Genomic DNA, 7,483 nt, shown 5'->3' on the forward strand with positions numbered 1-7,483 from the left:
TGATTATTTCTTGCCGTCTACTCCTCTTGGGTGAATTTGCTTCCTTTTGTTCTAGATCTTTTAGGTGTGTTGTCAAGCTGCTAAAAAATATGGAACGCTTCACGAATTTGCGTGTCATCCTTGTGCAGGGGCCATGCTAATCTTCTCTGTATCGTTCCAATTTTAGTATATGTGCTGCCGAAGCAAGCACGACATCTGACCTTTCACTTATCCTATCCACTCCCATATACCTAGCCAAAGACTTTTAGACATTATCATGCCCAACACCCTGCTGTGGCACCTCAGTGTTCAGAGCTGGGGTCTTGTCTTGTCTAACACCTGGTTGTATGGTTCCCTCTCCACCCCTCTTGCCCACTGGTACTCCCATATTCTTTGGAATTTGACTTCTATTTGTAACTCTCAGATGTTCTTCAAAATTTCTTATTTTCTAGTTCTAGGTTTGAAAGTCAGGCACTTTACCAGAGAGGTTTCTGTCCCAGGCTGGCCCCAACCATTAGCTTGGCAGAGTTGGAAGATAAGGGCCAGGCAAACTGGCTGGCTAATTGTATACCCAGCATTCAGACCTCAGAATACACTGAAGTGGGGCCTTCCCTTGGGAACTCTTCTTTTTGACTGCCACCCTGAAAGTGATCTACCAGTTCAAAAGACCATGGATCCCAAGGATGCGGGAAAGGACCACTGTCCAGAGGGCAAGGGCCTGTGGAGGCCAAGAGTTGTGGGGAGGAGATAAGGGAAGCTAAAACTCAGAACTACCTATGATTTTCAAGAGATGATGGGGAAATGAGTTTTCTTCTTGAAATTATAACATTATAATTTTGATTAGCTGGGAAAATGTGGTTCTGGTATAAATCCTGTCTGCTCCGAACCTCTCAGCTGAGACTTGAAAGCTCAGCATGTAAAGGGTTAAGCCACCTCTGCATCTGTATCATTCACTTGGCAGTTATGAGTCAGGGGCACCGGTGTGGGTGGAAGGGATGTGGGGACAAAGGGATAGGGTTACCCTCTACCTTCTCCAGCTTCTGACCTTCCCTGAGAGTCATTTCTACTCTTACTGTTGACATCCTCAAAAAGTGTCACATGCTAGAGACAAAAAGAGACAAATGAAGAACCATAAAAGAACTACACCCTCAAGAAAGTAAGACAGAGCTGAACAGGCCTGGAGGGCTAGAGTGCAGAGCACACAGGTGGTAGGACCATGGGGAGGAACGATGGTCAACCCAACCACTACACAGCTACTGCTCCTACTTATCTCAGTCAGAGGGCATGAGGACCAAAGAAATGATTCCCTCAGACAGAGTTACTTACAGAGGCATGCGGGGAGAGTGGCTCTCTGCCATCTACTTCACCAACAGAGCCACCCCAGCCTGTCTGACTGCTCCTGAAATCTACATCGCTGGAATACCATGAGCACCTCGCACGCAGCTGCACCACTGAAGACCTCCCCTCCCTTTTACAGGACCTTGTGGGGAGGGGAGTTGTAGGTCTTGTGACTTCCATGAGCTTTGGAAGTCTCTTCCCTTCCTCTTCCAGAGACTGTTTTAATCTAGTGAAGAACTACACACCCATTTATCCTCTCCTCCACTCTTGTACGATTCAGCATTCATAGGCTCAGGAGGCCAAGAGAAATCTGTTCCTAACACCATGCTTTTTTGAGCAAAAATAGGTGTAGGGAGTGTGGGCTATGATCTGCTAGGTACTCATTCAGAAAAAGGCAATGTTGTGATGAGCATGCTTCAACTCTGATCTTAGTTCATGGAGTTGAGTCGATACACGGTGGCCTGCCACCAGTACCTTCAGCAGTGCTGGGTCACTCTGGTTGGTTACCCTTTCCTCAGTGTCTGGGTTCTGTCCTCATTCTAGTCATTTCCCACAGTTACATGTTTGACATCATCTTTGTCTGAACCCAGCATCACATCCCTCAGTCACAGATGGCAGATAGGCTGAGCATCACTGATGCTCACCTAAGTGCCATTTAGGATCACATGGGAAGTGCAAATTCTGTTGCTTAAGATCATGGAATTTTCCAGGTAGTGGTGGCACATGCCTTTAATCCCAGCATTTGGGAGGCAGGGGCAGAGGCAGAGGCAGAGGCAGAGGCAGGTGGATTTCTGAGTTTGAGGCCAGCCTGGTCTACAGAGTGAGTTCCAGGACAGCCAGGGCTACACAGAGATACCTTGTCTCAAAAAACTCAAAAAAAGAAAAAAAAAAAGATCATGGAATTTAGGTAGATGCTAGGAGGGGATTAGGATTCCTCCCACACCAATGTTAAAGTTCCTGTTGCTTTCAAGTGCTCCTAATGAGAGAGGATCCAGCCAGGCCGCATAACCTCTGATTTAGCACATCCCTCCATAGTGCAACCTCTATAGACCAGCGAGTTATGAGTGTTAAAAATACACACTCTCAGGGCTCGAGAGATGGCTCAGCAGTTCGGAGCACTGGCTGCTCTTGCAGAGGACCCAGGTTTGGTTTCCAGCATCAACATGACAACTTACAACTGTCTGGGACTCCAGTTTTAAAGTATTTGACCTCCTGACCTCCACAGTAACCAGGTACACACTTGATCCACACATACATGCAGGCAAACCCTCATATACATAAAATAAAAGTAAATAAGCCCTTTTAAAAATACACAAAACCATCAGCAAAAGAACTCTGACTCATGTCAGACTGTTGATGTCAACAGAGAAAACCCAAGTCCTAAGAGTGATGATCAGAGGGCCAAGTAAGGAAAGAAAAGGACATTTGGGGCTGGGGCTGTAGCTCAGTGGTAGCACTTTTCTAGTATGTGGAAGGTTCTAGGTTCAATCCTCAGCACCATATAGGAAGAAATTGGAGAATTTTAGGTTTGGCAACAGAGCAAGTACCAGGAGAGAATTCCAGATTTGAACCAGCAGGGCTTTAACCCTTTACTGACCAGGGTTTCTCCTCAGTTTATTCAACCAATTAGCCATCCTATGTTGTGTTGTGACAAATCTGAAAGAGATGATGTAAGCAGAGGGTAGGGTACTTTGGTTCAGATTTCAGAGGTCTCAGGACAACGATCCTTGGCTCTATCTATGCAGCCTGTCATGAGTCAGAGAATAATAGCACAGAGGGCATGACAGAGTAGAGTCATCAATCTCATGACAGCCAGGAAGAGGGGAAAGACAGAAGCAGGAAGAGGCGGGACGTACAGAATATTTTTCCAGGCCCTACCCCAGTGATTTACTTTCTCCAAGAGGCCCTGGCACTTGTGCTCATGCACACACACACACACACACACACACACACACACACATGCATGAGAAGATGATCCATTGGTAGATTAATCATTGATGGAGATCCCTCATGATGGAGTCACTTCCCCAAAGCCACACCTCTGAACCTTGTTGTGTTCTGATTTAAATCTTAAACACAGGAGCCTTTCAGGAAATACTCACATCCAAGAATACCTGTGTTTCTACATCCAAGGATCCCACAGTGTACAGTAAATCTTACTTAATGATAGGCTAGGATAACCTATTACCAGCTGCCTAGATACTCTTCTTCCAGCCATGAATTCACTGCTCCATTCTGACGATTTCTCTCACTTAGCTCAGCATCTTCTTTCTATCCCATCTACACATTTTGAATTCAATATAGTTTCTGTATCACATGCTACCACCTCATGGTGAAAGCCAGTAACAGGACAGAGCCCTAGCCAAGGGCTAGAAGCATATTCTCTCTCTGGGAAGATCTGGAAAGGGATACAAGGCCAGCTCTCCAAAGCCTTGCCCAGTGAGCAAGCGTCTAGGATTATGGTCTATAATAAGTCTTAGTAGAATTTCTTTATTTAAAATTCTGTGAACTTAAAAGACAAAATTTCTGTCCATTCTGGACTTCAAATATAGAGGATGTACCAGAAAAGACATATTTCAAAACATTTATGTTTATGGATTGAACAACACAGGAAGTGCGCAAGGTCACAGAAATAGGTAACAGAGAGTTAGCTATAGGTGGACGTGAACCCAGTGGTTATCATTTTCCTTACAGTGTGACTCCTCCTCTATATACCACTTTCAGTATATTCCAACCTTCCCACAACCATATGACATAACAAGTTAACTTCCAAACTAGGAGATCCAGATCAATAGTTAAGAATCCTGGGATTCAGGATGTTCCTTGATATGGACATGCCACTGAAGTAGCTCCCATCATTGTTCTGCAAGACACTTGGCTCCACATTGAAAACCCACCATCTTTGTTATTTCTGAAGAGGTTGTAAAAAAAATACATGCTTTGTAATGGTCAGCTGCTCCCACCTATAGAATACCATTGGCTCAGAGGTCCTTTTACTTCTCTTGTATGTTCTTGGTCCCTTTTGTTTAGTTTGTTCACACTTCTGTGAATACAGTATGTGCTTCTGAATCTTAATTGTCAGCTTGTAGGGTAGAAGCATAACAGGAGATTAGTTAAGCCAGCTCTGAGGCTCACCATGAAGCAGTCTTCAGAGATCATGGTAGCTCTGACAGAAGGAAGGAGTCATCCCTCCATGGACTCATCATAGGATGGGGTTAGTGGAGGTGCTGGTGATGGGACCATACTATAGGAAGTAGGTCATAGGGCATTTCCTGGGCATTACAACTTGCTCTGGTATCTTCCTATATATATTCCTGTCCTCTGTCCACCATAGTATCTGCTCTGCCCATGCTAACCACCCCTGCAACAATAGCATAAAGCCTTTGGAATTCACAAGCAAAACAAACATTTCCTCCTTTAAAATGCTTTCCTCAGATATTTGGACACAGCAACACAGAAGCCTGGCTAATACTAGCTCTCAGGAAACTTGGATTGCTTATAAATTTGGTTCCATTCTGAAGAGTACTCACTGCACTCCTCTTTGGTACTGCTTTTTCCTGGCTCAGTTGTATTTGGATACTTCAAGTTCCTGTGGGACCACACTGTTCATCTTCCTAGGAAGAGTTACTTGCCAATGAGAGCATTTATCTGGCACCATCTTGGTGATATCAGTGGTCCTGATAAAAGGGCTTTTAAGCCACATAGTCAAGTTGGTTTTTCCCTGAGGCTGTGTCCACAGAAGGCATCAAATTTCCTTTTTCTTAAACTTTATCATAATTTTAGAAAGATCAATTTTATTTTTCTAACTATGCAATTTCTGAGCAATCCAAACCACCTTTAGATTCTGCTTATAAAGCTAGGCAGTTCTCATCTGAACTCAGGTCTTTTGGGGACCCCTTGCCAAATGTAGCCTGCAGCAGGAAGCTCATTGTTGTGGCCGGACAGCGGCTCACATGTCTGGGTTCTAGTCTGGAAAGGCATCTTGGAAACCTGGAAGAGAAGAGGGGGGACTAGGAGATGTGCGCACAAGAGAGACAGAGCCAAGACAAACTAGGTTCTGATCAAAGCTCAATTTTACTAATTCGTGCACCCGAGTTATGAAGGAGGGGGAAGGGGCTAATTCCCGCCAAATAATCCTGGGGTCCAGTTGCAGGGTGACCACGTGTATGGCTCCAGAACAGCAAGGTGGCAGGCTCCAGCAGTGGGCGTGGCAGAACGATTAAGCGGCAGGCTACACCCCGAAGCAAAGAGTGAAACCTGAGCAAACAGGTTTCAGGCTGAGGGGGTGGGGGAGGTTACAGCTCAAGAATTGAACATTTGCCCAATGTTCCATCCCCTCCCCTGCTCCGCAGCACCAAGGACACTTTCTGCTTTCCAGGCTCTCACAGGCTGCTCGCTGTCTTCCTGCCCTCAAAAGTCACTTCCACCTCCTGCAGCTGATGGAACAGATTGCTTGCTACACACAGAAAACCATGTATTCTGGGATTTGTCCTAACAAGAACCCCTCTAAAAACCCATTTCAGCATTGGCAGTCTTATTCACAGTGATGTTGCATAACAAGCCACGGAAAATCTAGTGTCACAAAATAAAGCCATCTGTCACAGTGCCTGTGAGTCTGCAGTTGGAATGCAAATTGAATGATCTAGACTGGGTTTCTGTCAACCAAAAATGGTGACATGGAGAGAGGCTCTACAGAGAAATGAGTTTGATCAGGAACAGAAGAGAAATTAGAATCCAGGATACACAGGCTCTGACAACCCACAGACACACCCAGGTGAGCAAGAGAAAATGAGGCTGTGTGTACTATTTGAGACAATTATCCAAGTATGAAAAGACTGGTAATGAGGTGATGTCTGTCCACCATTGAACAGGTAGACAATAAAAGGCATCCACCCAGAAGAATTTCCTGTGTAAGATTTCAGTGGGCTTTATGCAGAGTTGAAGATTTATAGAATCCTTGTCACTCTTCTAGTCACAGGTGGTGTGTGTGTGTGTGTGTGTGTGTGTGTGTGTGTGTGTGTGTAAATGGAGTAATGGAACACATTTGATGAGAAAGAAGGACTTGGGAGTGATTTGAGAATGAAAGGGAACTGAGCAGGAAGAGGGATGGAGTTGGGGAAGGGAACAAATGAGAACAAATTGTAATGATAAATATGTATGAAGACACACTGTGAGGAAATGAAGTGCTTTTGCACACTAACCCAAAGAATTAATTAAAAGTAAACAAAAACTTCTCCAGGAGGTTGAATCTTTGCTTGGACACCCACTATTCTCATTTGACCTTGCTTGGGTCTCTCGCTTTAAAGAATTACATACACACAGTTTTCTTCATATCTTTATACTATGTCTTTGTAGTATAATTCTCCCTATTTAATTACCTGCCTTCTGTCTCCTGCTTGACTGTGACTGATAGGACTCACAAGTTTAGAGGACATGGAAGTTTCTCGATTTCAAAAGGAGGAGCAAGTTCATAAAGCTCAAGGTATGGACACAGAGAGCTATGAGGAATGAGGTGGAGGTGTGAATTGCGACTCCTCATTGTGGCAGAGGGCAGAAGCCTGGGTTGACAAAGGGAGGCTAAAAATGATTGAAGACATTTCTAGTGAGGATAGCAATAAATTAGGGAGGCAAAAGATATACCAGAAGGGGGCACCTGGATTTGAACCAGGGACCTCTTGATCTGCAGTCAAATGCTCTACCCCTGAGCTATACCCCCTGGCCTGAGAGGTGATATAATTAATAGCATTTACCAGAATGGAATACTATAAACAAGGCTGCCCTACAAGTTGGATGGTGTTGCAAGGCCTCTCTGAGTTCCACCTCCCTCTACTCTTCAGTACTTCTCACATATGACTGATGACAGTCCTCTGGCTTGTTGGGCTATACACCTGAGGATTCCCCTAAACCAGCCAGAGAATTGTCTTTGACAATAGCAATTATGGAGTACTGGCTTTGTGTCAGCTACACTTAGTATTTTCCCTTGCATGGAACAGAATTTCAGAGCCCTTAGCTTTATGTTTATTTAATAAAAGACTAAGGTTCCTGATAATTTGTCAAGCGTATAGACAAAGTACAAAATGCATATGGGTGGAATTAAGGAGAGTCTGGCTTTTTAACAATGTTGTGTTGTTTATATATATATATATATATATATATATATATATAT

At 44.2% G+C, this 7,483-nt stretch overlaps 1 long non-coding RNA gene and 2 other non-coding genes across 3 annotated transcripts in view; all 3 read right to left on the reverse strand.

Moving 5' to 3' along the window:
- Nucleotides 1-83: 83 nt before the first annotated feature.
- Nucleotides 84-190, reverse strand: LOC115031455. Its single transcript, XR_003837075.1, has one exon. It is a non-coding gene; the product is annotated as a U6 spliceosomal RNA (small nuclear RNA).
- A 5,087-nt stretch (nucleotides 191-5,277) lies between these two features.
- Nucleotides 5,278-7,483, reverse strand: part of LOC115031337 — a 12,392-nt gene continuing 10,186 nt past the window's right edge. Inside the window, exon 3 of the long non-coding RNA XR_003836972.1 lies at nucleotides 5,278-5,307. This is a non-coding gene — a long non-coding RNA (uncharacterized LOC115031337). The remainder of the gene's footprint in view (nucleotides 5,308-7,483) is intronic.
- Nucleotides 6,962-7,033, reverse strand: Trnac-gca. The gene has a single exon. It is a non-coding gene; the product is annotated as a tRNA-Cys (tRNA).

This window comes from Mus caroli, chromosome 6 (assembly GCF_900094665.2).
Source record: "Mus caroli chromosome 6, CAROLI_EIJ_v1.1, whole genome shotgun sequence".
NCBI classification, from domain to species: domain Eukaryota; kingdom Metazoa; phylum Chordata; class Mammalia; order Rodentia; family Muridae; genus Mus; species Mus caroli.